Genomic DNA, 21654 nt, shown 5'->3' on the forward strand with positions numbered 1-21654 from the left:
TGGCTGTTTTGTCCAAGACTGGAACTTCGTAGTCGTCAAACCATCCACACTTTCCCAGTTCACAACTTCGAGTCTTGTGTCAGCAGTGTGAATGTAAGTTTTACCAAGCACAAAAGGGTAGTGATGGGAGAAACAAAGCTTTGAACCGATTGTTTCGCAACATTATTCACTGTTTCCAAGCGTTCGGAACGCAACACACTGGTCAGAACAGTGAAAATGCAACAACAAAAAAAAAGACTCAGGCCAAACATTCAAAAAACACCTTTTACAAACCTATTGCAAACGCTTTCTTGAAAGTAAAATCTTTCAAATGCAATTAGCTAAACATAATCAAGTGAGTCTTGAACGGCAGGTTGACTTTAACAGCGCCTTCCACGGTAAAGCCTGAGCTTATGCAAGGTGTTTGGTCGTGATAAAGAAGAAGACTAATCGAACCCCGGTCTTCCGCGTGACAGGCGGAGATACTGTCCACTATACTAACGAGGACTGGTCATCCCAATTGCTTCTCTGGGCGGTACGGTACTGTTGTCTATGCTCAACCGTTGAGACGTCACTTAATACTGGATATGCTTTCCATTAATGGAGTTATTATTATTTAAGCCTTTTATTTTGGCCAAGGAGCTCACCCTGTCCTATGGAGGTATCCACCCGCAATCCAAGGAGATGAAGGGTTTGTTCATTTAGCATCCAGGAAGTTCATAAAAATCTCATGCGAATACTACCACTGGTCTTCGACATACTATCGGATTCAGTGACATCCTCTTGGACAGGGTTTGCGGACATTTGGTGATGGGGCAGATTCTTTTTACATTTGCTCCTTCCTCTAATGGATATGGCTGTATTATTGTTTTTTTTTTTAAAGAAAAAAGCTGGATGGGAGCAGCCTGCACCAGACATTACCCTTGCTGAGCATGGTTGCATGTGCTTGGGACCACATTGTCCCAACGTCTCATGGGTACAGCTCGAGTTTCTCTTCATTCACGCATAAATCTTTCGCCTTTTACTAAAGATTTCCGTGGAGGGGAACATTTGCGAGTTTCTGATATTTTTGGATGCTCTGCTCACAGCAGAGCTACATGTGTTTGTTCAAGAACAGAGGACGTTTGGCAGCTTGTAACAAAGTACCACAATAGGCTGGGCCACAGATCGAGCGTGGCTAAAAGAATTGGCTGTTTTGTCCAAGACTGGAACTGGGTAGTCGTCAAACCATCCACACTTTCCCAGTTCACATCTTCGAGTCTTGTGTCAGCAGTGTGAATGTAAGTTTTACCAAGCACAAAAGGGTAGTGATGGGAGAAACAAAGCTTTGAACCGATTGTTTCGCAACATTATTCACTGTTTCCAATCGTTCGGAACGCAACACACTGGTCAGAACAGTGAAAATGCAACAAAAAAAAAAGACTCAGGCCAAACATTCAAAAAACACCTTTTACAAACCTATTGCAATAGCTTTCTTGAAAGTAAAATCTTTCAAATGCAATTAGCTAAACATAATCAAGTGAGTCTTGAACGGCAGGTTGACTTTAACAGCGCCTTCCACGGTAAAGCCTGAGCTTATGCAAGGTGTTTGGTCGTGATAAAGAAGAAGACTAATCGAACCCCGGTCTTCCGCGTGACAGGCGGAGATACTGTCCACTATACTAACGAGGACTGGTCATCCCAATTGCTTCTCTGGGCGGTACGGTACTGTTGTCTATGCTCAACCGTTGAGACGTCACTTAATACTGGATATGCTTTCCATTAATGGAGTTATTATTATTTAAGCCTTTTATTTTGGCCAAGGAGCTCACCCTGTCCTATGGAGGTATCCACCCGCAATCCAAGGAGATGAAGGGTTTGTTCATTTAGCATCCAGGAAGTTCATAAAAATCTCATGCGAATACTACCACTGGTCTTCGACATACTATCGGATTCAGTGACATCCTCTTGGACAGGGTTTGCGGACATTTGGTGATGGGGCAGATTCTTTTTACATTTGCTCCTTCCTCTAATGGATATGGCTGTATTATTGTGTTTTTTTTAAAGAAAATAAGCTGGATGGGAGGAGCCTGCACCAGACATTACCCTTGCTGAGCATGGTTGCATGTGCTTGGGACCACATTGTCCCAACGTCTCATGGTTACAGCTCGAGTTTCTCTTCATTCACGCATAAATCTTTCGCCTTTTACTAAAGATTTCCGTGGAGGGGAACATTTGCGAGTTTCTGATATTTTTGGATGCTCTGCTCACAGCAGAGCTACATGTGTTTGTTCAAGAATAGAGGATGTTTGGCAGCTTGTAACAAAGTACCACAATAGGCTGGGCCACAGATCGAGCGTGGCTAAAAGATTTGGCTGTTTTGTCCAAGACTGGAACTGGGTAGTCGTCAAACCATCCAGACTTTCCCAGTTCACATCTTCGAGTCTTGTGTCAGCAGTGTGAATGTAAGTTTTACCAAGCACAAAAGGGTAGTGATGGGAGAAACAAAGCTTTGAACCGATTGTTTCGCAACATTATTCATTGTTTCCAAGCGTTCGGAACTCAACACACTGGTCAGAACAGTGAAAATGCAACAAAAAAAAAAGACTCAGGCCAAACATTCAAAAAACACCTTTTACAAACCTATTGCAATAGCTTTCTTGAAAGTAAAATCTTTCAAATGCAATTAGCTAAACATAATCAAGTGAGTCTTGAACGGCAGGTTGACTTTAACAGCGCCTTCCACGGTAAAGCCTGAGCTTATGCAAGGTGTTTGGTCGTGATAAAGAAGAAGACTAATCGAACCCCGGTCTTCCGCGTGACAGGCGGAGATACTGTCCACTATACTAACGAGGACTGGTCATCCCAATTGCTTCTCTGGGCGGTACGGTACTGTTGTCTATGCTCAACCGTTGAGACGTCACTTAATACTGGATATGCTTTCCATTAATGGAGTTATTATTATTTAAGCCTTTTATTTTGGCCAAGGAGCTCACCCTGTCCTATGGAGGTATCCACCCGCAATCCAAGGAGATGAAGGGTTTGTTCATTTAGCATCCAGGAAGTTCATAAAAATCTCATGCGAATACTACCACTGGTCTTCGACATACTATCGGATTCAGTGACATCCTCTTGGACAGGGTTTGCGGACATTTGGTGATGGGGCAGATTCTTTTTACATTTGCTCCTTCCTCTAATGGATATGGCTGTATTATTGTGTTTTTTTTTAAAGAAAATAAGCTGGATGGGAGGAGCCTGCACCAGACATTACCCTTGCTGAGCATGGTTGCATGTGCTTGGGACCACATTGTCCCAACGTCTCATGGGTACAGCTCGAGTTTCTCTTCATTCACGCATAAATCTTTCGCCTTTTACTAAAGATTTCCGTGGAGGGGAACATTTGCGAGTTTCTGATATTTTTGGATGCTCTGCTCACAGCAGAGCTACATGTGTTTGTTCAAGAACAGAGGACGTTTGGCAGCTTGTAACAAAGTACCACAATAGGCTGGGCCACAGATCGAGCGTGGCTAAAAGAATTGGCTGTTTTGTCCAAGACTGGAACTGGGTAGTCGTCAAACCATCCACACTTTCCCAGTTCACATCTTCGAGTCTTGTGTCAGCAGTGTGAATGTAAGTTTTACCAAGCACAAAAGGGTAGTGATGGGAGAAACAAAGCTTTGAACCGATTGTTTCGCAACATTATTCACTGTTTCCAAGCGTTCGGAACGCAACACACTGGTCAGAACAGTGAAAATGCAACAAAAAAAAAAGACTCAGGCCAAACATTCAAAAAACACCTTTTACAAACCTATTGCAATAGCTTTCTTGAAAGTAAAATCTTTCAAATGCAATTAGCTAAACATAATCAAGTGAGTCTTGAACGGCAGGTTGACTTTAACAGCGCCTTCCACGGTAAAGCCTGAGCTTATGCAAGGTGTTTGGTCGTGATAAAGAAGAAGACTAATCGAACCCCGGTCTTGCGCGTGACAGGCGGATATACTGTCCACTATACTAACGAGGACTGGTCATCACAGTGGCTTCTCTGGGCGGTACGGTACTGTTGTCTATGCTCAACCGTTGAGACGTCACTTAATCCTGGATATGCTTTCCATTAATGGAGTTATTATTATTTAAGCCTTTTATTTTGGCCAAGGAGCTCACCCTGTCCTATGGAGGTATCCACCCGCAATCCAAGGAGATGAAGGGTTTGTTCATTTAGCATCCAGGAAGTTCATAAAAATCTCATGCGAATACTACCACTGGTCTTCGACATACTATCGGATTCAGTGACATCCTCTTGGACAGGGTTTGCGGACATTTGGTGATGGGGCAGATTCTGTTTACATTTGCTCCTTCCTCTAATGGACATGGCTGTATTATTGTTTTTTTTTAAAGAAAATAAGCTGGATGGGAGGAGCCTGCACCAGACATTACCCTTGCTGAGCATGGTTGCATGTGCTTGGGACCACATTGTCCCAACGTCTCATGGTTACAGCTCGAGTTTCTCTTAATTCACGCATAAATCTTTCGCCTTTTACTAAAGATTTCCGTGGAGGGGAACATTTGCGAGTTTCTGATATTTTTGGATGCTCTGCTCACAGCAGAGCTACATGTGTTTGTTCAAGAACAGAGGACGTTTGGCAGCTTGTAACAAAGTACCACAATAGGCTGGGCCACAGATCGAGCGTGGCTAAAAGAATTGGCTGTTTTGTCCAAGACAGCGGTGTGAATGTAAGTTTTACCAAGCACAAAAGGGTAGTGATGGGAGAAACAAAGCTTTGAACTGATTGCTTCGCAAAATTATTCACTGTTTCCAAGCGTTCGGAACGGAACACGCTGGTCAGAACAGTGAAAATCCCACAAAAAAAAGACTCAGGCCAAACATTCAAAAAACACCTTTTACAAACCTATTGCAAACGCTTTCTTGAAAGTAAAATCTTTCAAATGCAATTAGCTAAAAATAATCAAGCGAGTCTTGAACGGCAGGTTGACTTTAACAGCACCTTCCACGGTAAAGCCCGAGCTTATGCAAGGTGTTTGGTCGTGATAAAGAAGAATACTCCCCGTCGGGGAATCGAACCCCGGTCTTCCGCGTGACAGGCGGAGATACTGTCCACTATACTAACGAGGACTGGTCATCACAGTTGCTTCTCTGGGCGGTGTGTTACTGTTGTCTATGCTCAACCGTTGAGACGTCACGTAATACTGGATATGCTTTCCATTAATGGAGTTATTATTATTTAAACCTTTTATTTTGGCCAAAGAGCTCACCCTGTCCTATGGAGGTATCCAAGAATTGTCTTGCTCACAGCAGAGCTACATGTGTTTGTTCAAGAACAGAGGACGTTTGGCAGCTTGTAACAAAGTACCACAATAGTTTGGGCCAGAGATTGAGCGTGGCTAAAAGAATTGGCTGTTTTGTCCAAGACTGGAACTTCGTAGTCGTCAAACCATCCACACTTTCCCAGTTCACAACTTCGAGTCTTGTGTCAGCAGTGTGAATGTAAGTTTTACCAAGCACAAAAGGGTAGTGATGGGAGAAACAAAGCTTTGAACCGATTGTTTCGCAACATTATTCACTGTTTCCAAGCGTTCGGAACGCAACACACTGGTCAGAACAGTGAAAATGCAACAACAAAAAAAAAGACTCAGGCCAAACATTCAAAAAACACCTTTTACAAACCTATTGCAAACGCTTTCTTGAAAGTAAAATCTTTCAAATGCAATTAGCTAAACATAATCAAGTGAGTCTTGAACGGCAGGTTGACTTTAACAGCGCCTTCCACGGTAAAGCCTGAGCTTATGCAAGGTGTTTGGTCGTGATAAAGAAGAAGACTAATCGAACCCCGGTCTTCCGCGTGACAGGCGGAGATACTGTCCACTATACTAACGAGGACTGGTCATCCCAATTGCTTCTCTGGGCGGTACGGTACTGTTGTCTATGCTCAACCGTTGAGACGTCACTTAATACTGGATATGCTTTCCATTAATGGAGTTATTATTATTTAAGCCTTTTATTTTGGCCAAGGAGCTCACCCTGTCCTATGGAGGTATCCACCCGCAATCCAAGGAGATGAAGGGTTTGTTCATTTAGCATCCAGGAAGTTCATAAAAATCTCATGCGAATACTACCACTGGTCTTCGACATACTATCGGATTCAGTGACATCCTCTTGGACAGGGTTTGCGGACATTTGGTGATGGGGCAGATTCTTTTTACATTTGCTCCTTCCTCTAATGGATATGGCTGTATTATTGTTTTTTTTTTAAAGAAAAAAGCTGGATGGGAGCAGCCTGCACCAGACATTACCCTTGCTGAGCATGGTTGCATGTGCTTGGGACCACATTGTCCCAACGTCTCATGGGTACAGCTCGAGTTTCTCTTCATTCACGCATAAATCTTTCGCCTTTTACTAAAGATTTCCGTGGAGGGGAACATTTGCGAGTTTCTGATATTTTTGGATGCTCTGCTCACAGCAGAGCTACATGTGTTTGTTCAAGAACAGAGGACGTTTGGCAGCTTGTAACAAAGTACCACAATAGGCTGGGCCACAGATCGAGCGTGGCTAAAAGAATTGGCTGTTTTGTCCAAGACTGGAACTGGGTAGTCGTCAAACCATCCACACTTTCCCAGTTCACATCTTCGAGTCTTGTGTCAGCAGTGTGAATGTAAGTTTTACCAAGCACAAAAGGGTAGTGATGGGAGAAACAAAGCTTTGAACCGATTGTTTCGCAACATTATTCACTGTTTCCAATCGTTCGGAACGCAACACACTGGTCAGAACAGTGAAAATGCAACAAAAAAAAAAGACTCAGGCCAAACATTCAAAAAACACCTTTTACAAACCTATTGCAATAGCTTTCTTGAAAGTAAAATCTTTCAAATGCAATTAGCTAAACATAATCAAGTGAGTCTTGAACAGCAGGTTGACTTTAACAGCGCCTTCCACGGTAAAGCCTGAGCTTATGCAAGGTGTTTGGTCGTGATAAAGAAGAAGACTAATCGAACCCCGGTCTTCCGCGTGACAGGCGGAGATACTGTCCACTATACTAACGAGGACTGGTCATCCCAATTGCTTCTCTGGGCGGTACGGTACTGTTGTCTATGCTCAACCGTTGAGACGTCACTTAATACTGGATATGCTTTCCATTAATGGAGTTATTATTATTTAAGCCTTTTATTTTGGCCAAGGAGCTCACCCTGTCCTATGGAGGTATCCACCCGCAATCCAAGGAGATGAAGGGTTTGTTCATTTAGCATCCAGGAAGTTCATAAAAATCTCATGCGAATACTACCACTGGTCTTCGACATACTATCGGATTCAGTGACATCCTCTTGGACAGGGTTTGCGGACATTTGGTGATGGGGCAGTTCTTTTTACATTTGCTCCTTCCTCTAATGGATATGGCTGTATTATTGTGTTTTTTTTTAAAGAAAATAAGCTGGATGGGAGGAGCCTGCACCAGACATTACCCTTGCTGAGCATGGTTGCATGTGCTTGGGACCACATTGTCCCAACGTCTCATGGGTACAGCTCGAGTTTCTCTTCATTCACGCATAAATCTTTCGCCTTTTACTAAAGATTTCCGTGGAGGGGAACATTTGCGAGTTTCTGATATTTTTGGATGCTCTGCTCACAGCAGAGCTACATGTGTTTGTTCAAGAACAGAGGATGTTTGGCAGCTTGTAACAAAGTACCACAATAGGCTGGGCCACAGATCGAGCGTGGCTAAAAGATTTGGCTGTTTTGTCCAAGACTGGAACTGGGTAGTCGTCAAACCATCCACACTTTCCCAGTTCACATCTTCGAGTCTTGTGTCAGCAGTGTGAATGTAAGTTTTACCAAGCACAAAAGGGTAGTGATGGGAGAAACAAAGCTTTGAACCGATTGTTTCGCAACATTATTCATTGTTTCCAAGCGTTCGGAACGCAACACACTGGTCAGAACAGTGAAAATGCAACAACAAAAAAAGACTCAGGCCAAACATTCAAAAAACACCTTTTACAAACCTATTGCAATAGCTTTCTTGAAAGTAAAATCTTTCAAATGCAATTAGCTAAACATAATCAAGTGAGTCTTGAACGGCAGGTTGACTTTAACAGCGCCTTCCACGGTAAAGCCTGAGCTTATGCAAGGTGTTTGGTCGTGATAAAGAAGAAGACTAATCGAACCCCGGTCTTCCGCGTGACAGGCGGAGATACTGTCCACTATACTAACGAGGACTGGTCATCCCAATTGCTTCTCTGGGCGGTACGGTACTGTTGTCTATGCTCAACCGTTGAGACGTCACTTAATACTGGATATGCTTTCCATTAATGGAGTTATTATTATTTAAGCCTTTTATTTTGGCCAAGGAGCTCACCCTGTCCTATGGAGGTATCCACCCGCAATCCAAGGAGATGAAGGGTTTGTTCATTTAGCATCCAGGAAGTTCATAAAAATCTCATGCGAATACTACCACTGGTCTTCGACATACTATCGGATTCAGTGACATCCTCTTGGACAGGGTTTGCGGACATTTGGTGATGGGGCAGATTCTTTTTACATTTGCTCCTTCCTCTAATGGATATGGCTGTATTATTGTGTTTTTTTTAAAGAAAATAAGCTGGATGGGAGGAGCCTGCACCAGACATTACCCTTGCTGAGCATGGTTGCATGTGCTTGGGACCACATTGTCCCAACGTCTCATGGGTACAGCTCGAGTTTCTCTTCATTCACGCATAAATCTTTCGCCTTTTACTAAAGATTTCCGTGGAGGGGAACATTTGCGAGTTTCTGATATTTTTGGATGCTCTGCTCACAGCAGAGCTACATGTGTTTGTTCAAGAACAGAGGACGTTTGGCAGCTTGTAACAAAGTACCACAATAGGCTGGGCCACAGATCGAGCGTGGCTAAAAGAATTGGCTGTTATGTCCAAGACTGGAACTGGGTAGTCGTCAAACCATCCACACTTTCCCAGTTCACATCTTCGAGTTTTGTGTCAGCAGTGTGAATGTAAGTTTTACCAAGCACAAAAGGGTAGTGATGGGAGAAACAAAGCTTTGAACCGATTGTTTCGCAACATTATTCACTGTTTCCAAGCGTTCGGAACGCAACACACTGGTCAGAACAGTGAAAATGCAACAAAAAAAAAAGACTCAGGCCAAAAATTCAAAAAACACCTTTTACAAACCTATTGCAATAGCTTTCTTGAAAGTAAAATCTTTCAAATGCAATTAGCTAAACATAATCAAGTGAGTCTTGAACGGCAGGTTGACTTTAACAGCGCCTTCCACGGTAAAGCCTGAGCTTATGCAAGGTGTTTGGTCGTGATAAAGAAGAAGACTAATCGAACCCCGGTCTTGCGCGTGACAGGCGGAGATACTGTCCACTATACTAACGAGGACTGGTCATCACAGTGGCTTCTCTGGGCTGTACGGTACTGTTGTCTATGCTCAACCGTTGAGACGTCACTTAATCCTGGATATGCTTTCCATTAATGGAGTTATTATTATTTAAGCCTTTTATTTTGGCCAAGGAGCTCACCCTGTCCTATGGAGGTATCAACCCGCAATCCAAGGAGATGAAGGGTTTGTTCATTTAGCATCCAGGAAGTTCATAAAAATCTCATGCGAATACTACCACTGGTCTTCGACATACTATCGGATTCAGTGACATCCTCTTGGACAGGGTTTGCGGACATTTGGTGATGGGGCAGATTCTGTTTACATTTGCTCCTTCCTCTAATGGATATGGCTGTATTATTGTTTTTTTTTAAAGAAAATAAGCTGGATGGGAGGAGCCTGCACCAGACATTACCCTTGCTGAGCATGGTTGCATGTGCTTGGGACCACATTGTCCCAACGTCTCATGGTTACAGCTCGAGTTTCTCTTCATTCACGCATAAATCTTTCGCCTTTTACTAAAGATTTCCGTGGAGGGGAACATTTGCAAGTTTCTGATATTTTTGGATGCTCTGCTCACAGCAGAGCTACATGTGTTTGTTCAAGAACAGAGGACGTTTGGCAGCTTGTAACAAAGTACCACAATAGGCTGGGCCACAGATCGAGCGTGGCTAAAAGAATTGGCTGTTTTGTCCAAGACAGCGGTGTGAATGTAAGTTTTACCAAGCACAAAAGGGTAGTGATGGGAGAAACAAAGCTTTGAACTGATTGCTTCGCAAAATTATTCACTGTTTGCAAGCGTTCGGAACGGAACACGCTGGTCAGAACAGTGAAAATCCCACAAAAAAAAAAGACTCAGGCCAAACATTCAAAAAACACCTTTTACAAACCTATTGCAAACGCTTTCTTGAAAGTAAAATCTTTCAAATGCAATTAGCTAAAAATAATCAAGCGAGTCTTGAACGGCAGGTTGACTTTAACAGCACCTTCCACGGTAAAGCCCGAGCTTATGCAAGGTGTTTGGTCGTGATAAAGAAGAATACTCCCCGTCGGGGAATCGAACCCCGGTCTTCCGCGTGACAGGCGGAGATACTGTCCACTATACTAACGAGGACTGGTCATCACAGTTGCTTCTCTGGGTGGTGTGTTACTGTTGTCTATGCTCAACCGTTGAGACGTCACGTAATACTGGATATGCTTTCCATTAATGGAGTTATTATTATTTAAACCTTTTATTTTGGCCAAAGAGCTCACCCTGTCCTATGGAGGTATCCAAGGATTGTCTTGCTCACAGCAGAGCTACATGTGTTTGTTCAAGAACAGAGGACGTTTGGCAGCTTGTAACAAAATACCACAATAGGCTGGGCCACTTATCGAGCGTGGCTAAAAGAATTGGCTGTTTTGTCCAAGACAGCGGTGTGAATGTAAGTTTTACCAAGCACAAAAGGGTAGTGATGGGAGAAACAAAGCTTTGAACTGATTGCTTCGCAAAATTATTCACTGTTTCCAAGCGTTCGGAACGGAACACGCTAGTCAGAACAGTGAAAATCCCACAAAAAAAAAAGACTCAGGCCAAACATTCAAAAAACACCTTTTACAAACCTATTGCAAACGCTTTCTTGAAAGTAAAATCTTTCAAATGCAATTAGCTAAACATAATCAAGTGAGTCTTGAACGGCAGGTTGACTTTAACAGCGCCTTCCACGGTAAAGCCTGAGCTTATGCAAGGTGTTTGGTCGTGATAAAGAAGAAGACTAATCGAACCCCGGTCTTCCGCGTGACAGGCGGAGATACTGTCCACTATACTAACGAGGACTGGTCATACCAATTGCTTCTCTGGGCGGTACGGTACTGTTGTCTATGCTCAACCGTTGAGACGTCACTTAATACTGGATATGCTTTCCATTAATGGAGTTATTATTATTTAAGCCTTTTATTTTGGCCAAGGAGCTCACCCTGTCCTATGGAGGTATCCACCCGCAATCCAAGGAGATGAAGGGTTTGTTCATTTAGCATCCAGGAAGTTCATAAAAATCTCATGCGAATACTACCACTGGTCTTCGACATACTATCGGATTCAGTGACATCCTCTTGGACAGGGTTTGCGGACATTTGGTGATGGGGCAGATTCTTTTTACATTTGCTCCTTCCTCTAATGGATATGGCTGTATTATTGTGTTTTTTTTTAAAGAAAATAAGCTGGATGGGAGGAGCCTGCACCAGACATTACCCTTGCTGAGCATGGTTGCATGTGCTTGCGACCACATTGTCCCAACGTCTCATGGGTACAGCTCGAGTTTCTCTTCATTCACGCATAAATCTTTCGCCTTTTACTAAAGATTTCCGTGGAGGGGAACATTTGCGAGTTTCTGATATTTTTGGATGCTCTGCTCACAGCAGAGCTACATGTGTTTGTTCAAGAACAGAGGACGTTTGGCAGCTTGTAACAAAGTACCACAATAGGCTGGGCCACAGATCGAGCGTGGCTAGAAGAATTGGCTGTTTTGTCCAAGACTGGAACTGGGTAGTCGTCAAACCATCCACACTTTCCCAGTTCACATCTTCGAGTCTTGTGTCAGCAGTGTGAATGTAAGTTTTACCAAGCACAAAAGGGTAGTGATGGGAGAAACAAAGCTTTGAACCGATTGTTTCGCAACATTATTCACTGTTTCCAAGCGTTCGGAACGCAACACACTGGTCAGAACAGTGAAAATGCAACAATAAAAAAAGACTCAGGCCAAACATTCAAAAAACACCTTTTACAAACCTATTGCAATAGCTTTCTTGAAAGTAAAATCTTTCAAATGCAATTAGCTAAACATAATCAAGTGAGTCTTGAACGACAGGTTGACTTTAACAGCGTCTTCCACGGTAAAGCCTGAGCTTATGCAAGGTGTTTGGTCGTGATAAAGAAGAAGACTAATCGAACCCCGGTCTTCCGGAGATACTGTCCACTATACTAACGAGGACTGGTCATCACAGTGGCTTCTCTGGGCGGTACGGTACTGTTGTCTATGCTCAACCGTTGAGACGTCACTTAATCCTGGATATGCTTTCCATTAATGGAGTTATTATTATTTAAGCCTTTTATTTTGGCCAAGGAGCTCACCCTGTCCTATGGAGGTATCCACCCGCAATCCAAGGAGATGAAGGGTTTGTTCATTTAGCATCCAGGAAGTTCATAAAAATCTCATGCGAATACTACCACTGGTCTTCGACATACTATCGGATTCAGTGACATCCTCTTGGACAGGGTTTGCGGACATTTGGTGATGGGGCAGATTCTGTTTACATTTGCTCCTTCCTCTAATGGATATGGCTGTATTATTGTTTTTTTTTTAAAGAAAATAAGCTGGATGGGAGGAGCCTGCACCAGACATTACCCTTGCTGAGCATGGTTGCATGTGCTTGGGACCACATTGTCCCAACGTCTCATGGTTACAGCTCGAGTTTCTCTTCATTCACGCATAAATCTTTCGCCTTTTACTAAAGATTTCCGTGGAGGGGAACATTTGCAAGTTTCTGATATTTTTGGATGCTCTGCTCACATTAGAGCTACATGTGTTTGTTCAAGAACAGAGGACGTTTGGCAGCTTGTAACAAAGTACCACAATAGGCTGGGCCACAGATCGAGCGTGGCTAAAAGAATTGGCTGTTTTGTCCAAGACAGCGGTGTGAATGTAAGTTTTACCAAGCACAAAAGGGTAGTGATGGGAGAAACAAAGCTTTGAACTGATTGCTTCGCAAAATTATTCACTGTTTGCAAGCGTTCGGAACGGAACACGCTGGTCAGAACAGTGAAAATCCCACAAAAAAAAAAGACTCAGGCCAAACATTCAAAAAACACCTTTTACAAACCTATTGCAAACGCTTTCTTGAAAGTAAAATCTTTCAAATGCAATTAGCTAAAAATAATCAAGCGAGTCTTGAACGGCAGGTTGACTTTAACAGCACCTTCCACGGTAAAGCCCGAGCTTATGCAAGGTGTTTGGTCGTGATAAAGAAGAATACTCCCCGTCGGGGAATCGAACCCCGGTCTTCCGCGTGACAGGCGGAGATACTGTCCACTATACTAACGAGGACTGGTCATCACAGTTGCTTCTCTGGGCGGTGTGTTACTGTTGTCTATGCTCAACCGTTGAGACGTCACGTAATACTGGATATGCTTTCCATTAATGGAGTTATTATTATTTAAACCTTTTATTTTGGCCAAAGAGCTCACCCTGTCCTATGGAGGTATCCAAGAATTGTCTTGCTCACAGCAGAGCTACATGTGTTTGTTCAAGAACAGAGGACGTTTGGCAGCTTGTAACAAAGTACCACAATAGTTTGGGCCAGAGATTGAGCGTGGCTAAAAGAATTGGCTGTTTTGTCCAAGACTGGAACTTCGTAGTCGTCAAACCATCCACACTTTCCCAGTTCACAACTTCGAGTCTTGTGTCAGCAGTGTGAATGTAAGTTTTACCAAGCACAAAAGGGTAGTGATGGGAGAAACAAAGCTTTGAACCGATTGTTTCGCAACATTATTCACTGTTTCCAAGCGTTCGGAACGCAACACACTGGTCAGAACAGTGAAAATGCAAGAACAAAAAAAAAGACTCAGGCCAAACATTCAAAAAACACCTTTTACAAACCTATTGCAAACGCTTTCTTGAAAGTAAAATCTTTCAAATGCAATTAGCTAAACATAATCAAGTGAGTCTTGAACGGCAGGTTGACTTTAACAGCGCCTTCCACGGTAAAGCCTGAGCTTATGCAAGGTGTTTGGTCGTGATAAAGAAGAAGACTAATCGAACCCCGGTCTTCCGCGTGACAGGCGGAGATACTGTCCACTATACTAACGAGGACTGGTCATCCCAATTGCTTCTCTGGGCGGTACGGTACTGTTGTCTATGCTCAACCGTTGAGACGTCACTTAATACTGGATATGCTTTCCATTAATGGAGTTATTATTATTTAAGCCTTTTATTTTGGCCAAGGAGCTCACCCTGTCCTATGGAGGTATCCACCCGCAATCCAAGGAGATGAAGGGTTTGTTCATTTAGCATCCAGGAAGTTCATAAAAATCTCATGCGAATACTACCACTGGTCTTCGACATACTATCGGATTCAGTGACATCCTCTTGGACAGGGTTTGCGGACATTTGGTGATGGGGCAGATTCTTTTTACATTTGCTCCTTCCTCTAATGGATATGGCTGTATTATTGTTTTTTTTTTAAAGAAAAAAGCTGGATGGGAGCAGCCTGCACCAGACATTACCCTTGCTGAGCATGGTTGCATGTGCTTGGGACCACATTGTCCCAACGTCTCATGGGTACAGCTCGAGTTTCTCTTCATTCACGCATAAATCTTTCGCCTTTTACTAAAGATTTCCGTGGAGGGGAACATTTGCGAGTTTCTGATATTTTTGGATGCTCTGCTCACAGCAGAGCTACATGTGTTTGTTCAAGAACAGAGGACGTTTGGCAGCTTGTAACAAAGTACCACAATAGGCTGGGCCACAGATCGAGCGTGGCTAAAAGAATTGGCTGTTTTGTCCAAGACTGGAACTGGGTAGTCGTCAAACCATCCACACTTTCCCAGTTCACATCTTCGAGTCTTGTGTCAGCAGTGTGAATGTAAGTTTTACCAAGCACAAAAGGGTAGTGATGGGAGAAACAAAGCTTTGAACCGATTGTTTCGCAACATTATTCACTGTTTCCAATCGTTCGGAACGCAACACACTGGTCAGAACAGTGAAAATGCAACAAAAAAAAAAGACTCAGGCCAAACATTCAAAAAACACCTTTTACAAACCTATTGCAATAGCTTTCTTGAAAGTAAAATCTTTCAAATGCAATTAGCTAAACATAATCAAGTGAGTCTTGAACGGCAGGTTGACTTTAACAGCGCCTTCCACGGTAAAGCCTGAGCTTATGCAAGGTGTTTGGTCGTGATAAAGAAGAAGACTAATCGAACCCCGGTCTTCCGCGTGACAGGCGGAGATACTGTCCACTATACTAACGAGGACTGGTCATTCCAATTGCTTCTCTGGGCGGTACGGTACTGTTGTCTATGCTCAACCGTTGAGACGTCACTTAATACTGGATATGCTTTCCATTAATGGAGTTATTATTATTTAAGCCTTTTATTTTGGCCAAGGAGCTCACCCTGTCCTATGGAGGTATCCACCCGCAATCCAAGGAGATGAAGGGTTTGTTCATTTAGCATCCAGGAAGTTCATAAAAATCTCATGCGAATACTACCACTGGTCTTCGACATACTATCGGATTCAGTGACATCCTCTTGGACAGGGTTTGCGGACATTTGGTGATGGGGCAGTTCTTTTTACATTTGCTCCTTCCTCTAATGGATATGGCTGTATTATTGTGGTTTTTTTTAAAGAAAATAAGCTGGATGGGAGGAGCCTGCACCAGACATTACCCTTGCTGAGCATGGTTGCATGTGCTTGGGACCACATTGTCCCAACGTCTCATGGGTACAGCTCGAGTTTCTCTTCATTCACGCATAAATCTTTCGCCTTTTACTAAAGATTTCCGTGGAGGGGAACATTTGCGAGTTTCTGATATTTTTGGATGCTCTGCTCACAGCAGAGCTACATGTGTTTGTTCAAGAACAGAGGATGTTTGGCAGCTTGTAACAAAGTACCACAATAGGCTGGGCCACAGATCGAGCGTGGCTAAAAGATTTGGCTGTTTTGTCCAAGACTGGAACTGGGTAGTCGTCAAACCATCCACACTTTCCCAGTTCACATCTTCGAGTCTTGTGTCAGCAGTGTGAATGTAAGTTTTACCAAGCACAAAAGGGTAGTGATGGGAGAAACAAAGCTTTGAACCGATTGTTTCGCAACATTATTCATTGTTTCCAAGCGTTCGGAACGCAACACACTGGTCAGAACAGTGAAAATGCAACAACAAAAAAAGACTCAGGCCAAACATTCAAAAAACACCTTTTACAAACCTATTGCAATAGCTTTCTTGAAAGTAAAATCTTTCAAATGCAATTAGCTAAACATAATCAAGTGAGTCTTGAACGGCAGGTTGACTTTAACAGCGCCTTCCACGGTAAAGCCTGAGCTTATGCAAGGTGTTTGGTCGTGATAAAGAAGAAGACTAATCGAACCCCGGTCTTCCGCGTGACAGGCGGAGATACTGTCCACTATACTAACGAGGACTGGTCATCCCAATTGCTTCTCTGGGCGGTACGGTACTGTTGTCTATGCTCAACCGTTGAGACGTCACTTAATACTGGATATGCTTTCCATTAATGGAGTTATTATTATTTAAGCCTTTTATTTTGGCCAAGGAGCTCACCCTGTCCTATGGAGGTATCCACCCGCAATCCAAGGAGATGAAGGGTTTGTTCATTTAGCATCCAGGAAGTTCATAAAAATCTCATGCGAATACTACCACTGGTCTTCGACATACTATCGGATTCAGTGACATCCTCTTGGACAGGGTTTGCGGACATTTGGTGATGGGGCAGATTCTTTTTACATTTGCTCCTTCCTCTAATGGATATGGCTGTATTATTGTGTTTTTTTTAAAGAAAATAAGCTGGATGGGAGGAGCCTGCACCAGACATTACCCTTGCTGAGCATGGTTGCATGTGCTTGGGACCACATTGTCCCAACGTCTCATGGGTACAGCTCGAGTTTCTCTTCATTCACGCATAAATCTTTCGCCTTTTACTAAAGATTTCCGTGGAGGGGAACATTTGCGAGTTTCTGATATTTTTGGATGCTCTGCTCACAGCAGAGCTACATGTGTTTGTTCAAGAACAGAGGACGTTTGGCAGCTTGTAACAAAGTACCACAATAGGCTGGGCCACAGATCGAGCGTGGCTAAAAGAATTGGCTGTTATGTCCAAGACTGGAACTGGGTAGTCGTCAAACCATCCACACTTTCCCAGTTCACATCTTCGAGTTTTGTGTCAGCAGTGTGAATGTAAGTTTTACCAAGCACAAAAGGGTAGTGATGGGAGAAACAAAGCTTTGAACCGATTGTTTCGCAACATTATTCACTGTTTCCAAGCGTTCGGAACGCAACACACTGGTCAGAACAGTGAAAATGCAACAAAAAAAAAAGACTCAGGCCAAAAATTCAAAAAACACCTTTTACAAACCTATTGCAATAGCTTTCTTGAAAGTAAAATCTTTCAAATGCAATTAGCTAAACATAATCAAGTGAGTCTTGAACGGCAGGTTGACTTTAACAGCGCCTTCCACGGTAAAGCCTGAGCTTATGCAAGGTGTTTGGTCGTGATAAAGCAGAAGACTAATCGAACCCCGGTCTTGCGCGTGACAGGCGGAGATACTGTCCACTATACTAACGAGGACTGGTCATCACAGTGGCTTCTCTGGGCGGTACGGTACTGTTGTCTATGCTCAACCGTTGAGACGTCACTTAATCCTGGATATGCTTTCCATTAATGGAGTTATTATTATTTAAGCCTTTTATTTTGGCCAAGGAGCTCACCCTGTCCTATGGAGGTATCAACCCGCAATCCAAGGAGATGAAGGGTTTGTTCATTTAGCATCCAGGAAGTTCATAAAAATCTCATGCGAATACTACCACTGGTCTTCGACATACTATCGGATTCAGTGACATCCTCTTGGACAGGGTTTGCGGACATTTGGTGATGGGGCAGATTCTGTTTACATTTGCTCCTTCCTCTAATGGACATGGCTGTATTATTGTTTTTTTTTAAAGAAAATAAGCTGGATGGGAGGAGCCTGCACCAGACATTACCCTTGCTGAGCATGGTTGCATGTGCTTGGGACCACATTGTCCCAACGTCTCATGGTTACAGCTCGAGTTTCTCTTCATTCACGCATAAATCTTTCGCCTTTTACTAAAGATTTCCGTGGAGGGGAACATTTGCAAGTTTCTGATATTTTTGGATGCTCTGCTCACAGCAGAGCTACATGTGTTTGTTCAAGAACAGAGGACGTTTGGCAGCTTGTAACAAAGTACCACAATAGGCTGGGCCACAGATCGAGCGTGGCTAAAAGAATTGGCTGTTTTGTCCAAGACAGCGGTGTGAATGTAAGTTTTACCAAGCACAAAAGGGTAGTGATGGGAGAAACAAAGCTTTGAACTGATTGCTTCGCAAAATTATTCACTGTTTGCAAGCATTCGGAACGGAACACGCTGGTCAGAACAGTGAAAATCCCACAAAAAAAAAAGACTCAGGCCAAACATTCAAAAAACACCTTTTACAAACCTATTGCAAACGCTTTCTTGAAAGTAAAATCTTTCAAATGTAATTAGCTAAAAATAATCAAGCGAGTCTTGAACGGCAGGTTGACTTTAACAGCACCTTCCACGGTAAAGCCCGAGCTTATGCAAGGTGTTTGGTCGTGATAAAGAAGAATACTCCCCGTCGGGGAATCGAACCCCGGTCTTCCGCGTGACAGGCGGAGATACTGTCCACTATACTAACGAGGACTGGTCATCACAGTTGCTTCTCTGGGCGGTGTGTTACTGTTGTCTATGCTCAACCGTTGAGACGTCACGTAATACTGGATATGCTTTCCATTAATGGAGTTATTATTATTTAAACCTTTTATTTTGGCCAAAGAGCTCACCCTGTCCTATGGAGGTATCCAAGGATTGTCTTGCTCACAGCAGAGCTACATGTGTTTGTTCAAGAACAGAGGACGTTTGGCAGCTTGTAACAAAATACCACAATAGGCTGGGCCACTTATCGAGCGTGGCTAAAAGAATTGGCTGTTTTGTCCAAGACAGCGGTGTGAATGTAAGTTTTACCAAGCACAAAAGGGTAGTGATGGGAGAAACAAAGCTTTGAACTGATTGCTTCGCAAAATTATTCACTGTTTCCAAGCGTTCGGAACGGAACACGCTAGTCAGAACAGTGAAAATCCCACAAAAAAAAAAGACTCAGGCCAAACATTCAAAAAACACCTTTTACAAACCTATTGCAAACGCTTTCTTGAAAGTAAAATCTTTCAAATGCAATTAGCTAAACATAATCAAGTGAGTCTTGAACGGCAGGTTGACTTTAACAGCGCCTTCCACGGTAAAGCCTGAGCTTATGCAAGGTGTTTGGTCGTGATAAAGAAGAAGACTAATCGAACCCCGGTCTTCCGCGTGACAGGCGGAGATACTGTCCACTATACTAACGAGGACTGGTCATCCCAATTGCTTCTCTGGGCGGTACGGTACTGTTGTCTATGCTCAACCGTTGAGACGTCACTTAATACTGGATATGCTTTCCATTAATGGAGTTATTATTATTTAAGCCTTTTATTTTGGCCAAGGAGCTCACCCTGTCCTATGGAGGTATCCACCCGCAATCCAAGGAGATGAAGGGTTTGTTCATTTAGCATCCAGGAAGTTCATAAAAATCTCATGCGAATACTACCACTGGTCTTCGACATACTATCGGATTCAGTGACATCCTCTTGGACAGGGTTTGCGGACATTTGGTGATGGGGCAGATTCTTTTTACATTTGCTCCTTCCTCTAATGGATATGGCTGTATTATTGTGTTTTTTTTTAAAGAAAATAAGCTGGATGGGAGGAGCCTGCACCAGACATTACCCTTGCTGAGCATGGTTGCATGTGCTTGCGACCACATTGTCCCAACGTCTCATGGGTACAGCTCGAGTTTCTCTTCATTCACGCATAAATCTTTCGCCTTTTACTAAAGATTTCCGTGGAGGGGAACATTTGCGAGTTTCTGATATTTTTGGATGCTCTGCTCACAGCAGAGCTACATGTGTTTGTTCAAGAACAGAGGACGTTTGGCAGCTTGTAACAAAGTACCACAATAGGCTGGGCCACAGATCGAGCGTGGCTAGAAGAATTGGCTGTTTTGTCCAAGACTGGAACTGGGTAGTCGTCAAACCATCCACACTTTCCCAGTTCACATCTTCGAGTCTTGTGTCAGCAGTGTGAATGTAAGTTTTACCAAGCACAAAAGGGTAGTGATGGGAGAAACAAAGCTTTGAACCGATTGTTTCGCAACATTATTCACTGTTTCCAAGCGTTCGGAACGCAACACACTGGTCAGAACAGTGAAAATGCAACAATAAAAAAAGACTCAGGCCAAACATTCAAAAAACACCTTTTACAAACCTATTGCAATAGCTTTCTTGAAAGTAAAATCTTTCAAATGCAATTAGCTAAACATAATCAAGTGAGTCTTGAACGACAGGTTGACTTTAACAGCGTCTTCCACGGTAAAGCCTGAGCTTATGCAAGGTGTTTGGTCGTGATAAAGAAGAAGACTAATCGAACCCCGGTCTTCCGGAGATACTGTCCACTATACTAACGAGGACTGGTCATCACAGTGGCTTCTCTGGGCGGTACGGTACTGTTGTCTATGCTCAACCGTTGAGACGTCACTTAATCCTGGATATGCTTTCCATTAATGGAGTTATTATTATTTAAGCCTTTTATTTTGGCCAAGGAGCTCACCCTGTCCTATGGAGGTATCCACCCGCAATCCAAGGAGATGAAGGGTTTGTTCATTTAGCATCCAGGAAGTTCATAAAAATCTCATGCGAATACTACCACTGGTCTTCGACATACTATCGGATTCAGTGACATCCTCTTGGACAGGGTTTGCGGACATTTGGTGATGGGGCAGATTCTGTTTACATTTGCTCCTTCCTCTAATGGATATGGCTGTATTATTGTTTTTTTTTTAAAGAAAATAAGCTGGATGGGAGGAGCCTGCACCAGACATTACCCTTGCTGAGCATGGTTGCATGTGCTTGGGACCACATTGTCCCAACGTCTCATGGTTACAGCTCGAGTTTCTCTTCATTCACGCATAAATCTTTCGCCTTTTACTAAAGATTTCCGTGGAGGGGAACATTTGCAAGTTTCTGATATTTTTGGATGCTCTGCTCACAGCAGAGCTACATGTGTTTGTTCAAGAACAGAGGACGTTTGGCAGCTTGTAACAAAGTACCACAATAGGCTGGGCCACAGATCGAGCGTGGCTAAAAGAATTGGCTGTTTTGTCCAAGACAGCGGTGTGAATGTAAGTTTTACCAAGCACAAAAGGGTAGTGATGGGAGAAACAAAGCTTTGAACTGATTGCTTCGCAAAATTATTCACTGTTTGCAAGCGTTCGGAACGGAACACGCTGGTCAGAACAGTGAAAATCCCACAAAAAAAAAAGACTCAGGCCAAACATTCAAAAAACACCTTTTACAAACCTATTGCAAACGCTTTCTTGAAAGTAAAATCTTTCAAATGCAATTAGCTAAAAATAATCAAGCGAGTCTTGAACGGCAGGTTGACTTTAACAGCACCTTCCACGGTAAAGCCCGAGC

General features: G+C 43.2%; 20 non-coding genes across 20 annotated transcripts; 16 read left to right on the forward strand and 4 right to left on the reverse strand.

Moving 5' to 3' along the window:
* The first annotated feature begins 959 nt into the window (after window positions 1-959).
* On the forward strand, window positions 960-1074 carry LOC143730218 (U5 spliceosomal RNA). Its single transcript, XR_013200436.1, has one exon. It is a non-coding gene; the product is annotated as a U5 spliceosomal RNA (small nuclear RNA).
* A 1049-nt stretch (window positions 1075-2123) lies between these two features.
* On the forward strand, window positions 2124-2238 carry LOC143730219 (U5 spliceosomal RNA). Its single transcript, XR_013200437.1, has one exon. It is a non-coding gene; the product is annotated as a U5 spliceosomal RNA (small nuclear RNA).
* A 1050-nt stretch (window positions 2239-3288) lies between these two features.
* LOC143730221 (U5 spliceosomal RNA) lies at window positions 3289-3403 on the forward strand. The gene has a single exon (XR_013200438.1). It is a non-coding gene; the product is annotated as a U5 spliceosomal RNA (small nuclear RNA).
* Window positions 3404-4451: 1048 nt separating this feature from the next.
* On the forward strand, window positions 4452-4566 carry LOC143730324 (U5 spliceosomal RNA). Its single transcript, XR_013200531.1, has one exon. It is a non-coding gene; the product is annotated as a U5 spliceosomal RNA (small nuclear RNA).
* A 451-nt stretch (window positions 4567-5017) lies between these two features.
* Window positions 5018-5089, reverse strand: trnad-guc (transfer RNA aspartic acid (anticodon GUC)). Its single transcript has one exon. It is a non-coding gene; the product is annotated as a tRNA-Asp (tRNA).
* A 1237-nt stretch (window positions 5090-6326) lies between these two features.
* Window positions 6327-6441, forward strand: LOC143730222 (U5 spliceosomal RNA). The gene has a single exon (XR_013200439.1). It is a non-coding gene; the product is annotated as a U5 spliceosomal RNA (small nuclear RNA).
* Window positions 6442-7490: 1049 nt separating this feature from the next.
* On the forward strand, window positions 7491-7605 carry LOC143730223 (U5 spliceosomal RNA). The gene has a single exon (XR_013200440.1). It is a non-coding gene; the product is annotated as a U5 spliceosomal RNA (small nuclear RNA).
* Window positions 7606-8654: 1049 nt separating this feature from the next.
* Window positions 8655-8769, forward strand: LOC143730224 (U5 spliceosomal RNA). The gene has a single exon (XR_013200441.1). It is a non-coding gene; the product is annotated as a U5 spliceosomal RNA (small nuclear RNA).
* A 1048-nt stretch (window positions 8770-9817) lies between these two features.
* LOC143730344 (U5 spliceosomal RNA) lies at window positions 9818-9932 on the forward strand. The gene has a single exon (XR_013200549.1). It is a non-coding gene; the product is annotated as a U5 spliceosomal RNA (small nuclear RNA).
* Window positions 9933-10385: 453 nt separating this feature from the next.
* On the reverse strand, window positions 10386-10457 carry trnad-guc (transfer RNA aspartic acid (anticodon GUC)). The gene has a single exon. It is a non-coding gene; the product is annotated as a tRNA-Asp (tRNA).
* A 1175-nt stretch (window positions 10458-11632) lies between these two features.
* On the forward strand, window positions 11633-11747 carry LOC143730225 (U5 spliceosomal RNA). The gene has a single exon (XR_013200442.1). It is a non-coding gene; the product is annotated as a U5 spliceosomal RNA (small nuclear RNA).
* A 1038-nt stretch (window positions 11748-12785) lies between these two features.
* LOC143730388 (U5 spliceosomal RNA) lies at window positions 12786-12900 on the forward strand. The gene has a single exon (XR_013200589.1). It is a non-coding gene; the product is annotated as a U5 spliceosomal RNA (small nuclear RNA).
* A 453-nt stretch (window positions 12901-13353) lies between these two features.
* trnad-guc (transfer RNA aspartic acid (anticodon GUC)) lies at window positions 13354-13425 on the reverse strand. The gene has a single exon. It is a non-coding gene; the product is annotated as a tRNA-Asp (tRNA).
* Window positions 13426-14662: 1237 nt separating this feature from the next.
* Window positions 14663-14777, forward strand: LOC143730226 (U5 spliceosomal RNA). The gene has a single exon (XR_013200443.1). It is a non-coding gene; the product is annotated as a U5 spliceosomal RNA (small nuclear RNA).
* Window positions 14778-15826: 1049 nt separating this feature from the next.
* Window positions 15827-15941, forward strand: LOC143730227 (U5 spliceosomal RNA). Its single transcript, XR_013200444.1, has one exon. It is a non-coding gene; the product is annotated as a U5 spliceosomal RNA (small nuclear RNA).
* A 1049-nt stretch (window positions 15942-16990) lies between these two features.
* On the forward strand, window positions 16991-17105 carry LOC143730229 (U5 spliceosomal RNA). The gene has a single exon (XR_013200446.1). It is a non-coding gene; the product is annotated as a U5 spliceosomal RNA (small nuclear RNA).
* Window positions 17106-18153: 1048 nt separating this feature from the next.
* LOC143730345 (U5 spliceosomal RNA) lies at window positions 18154-18268 on the forward strand. The gene has a single exon (XR_013200550.1). It is a non-coding gene; the product is annotated as a U5 spliceosomal RNA (small nuclear RNA).
* A 453-nt stretch (window positions 18269-18721) lies between these two features.
* Window positions 18722-18793, reverse strand: trnad-guc (transfer RNA aspartic acid (anticodon GUC)). The gene has a single exon. It is a non-coding gene; the product is annotated as a tRNA-Asp (tRNA).
* Window positions 18794-19968: 1175 nt separating this feature from the next.
* LOC143730230 (U5 spliceosomal RNA) lies at window positions 19969-20083 on the forward strand. The gene has a single exon (XR_013200447.1). It is a non-coding gene; the product is annotated as a U5 spliceosomal RNA (small nuclear RNA).
* A 1038-nt stretch (window positions 20084-21121) lies between these two features.
* Window positions 21122-21236, forward strand: LOC143730346 (U5 spliceosomal RNA). Its single transcript, XR_013200551.1, has one exon. It is a non-coding gene; the product is annotated as a U5 spliceosomal RNA (small nuclear RNA).
* The last annotated feature ends 418 nt before the right edge of the window (window positions 21237-21654 follow it).

The sequence above is a fragment of the Siphateles boraxobius genome, unplaced genomic scaffold (genome assembly GCF_051911475.1).
Source record: "Siphateles boraxobius isolate OS27281-9 unplaced genomic scaffold, OSU_SipBor_1 8, whole genome shotgun sequence".
In the NCBI taxonomy this organism is placed as follows: domain Eukaryota; kingdom Metazoa; phylum Chordata; class Actinopteri; order Cypriniformes; family Leuciscidae; genus Siphateles; species Siphateles boraxobius.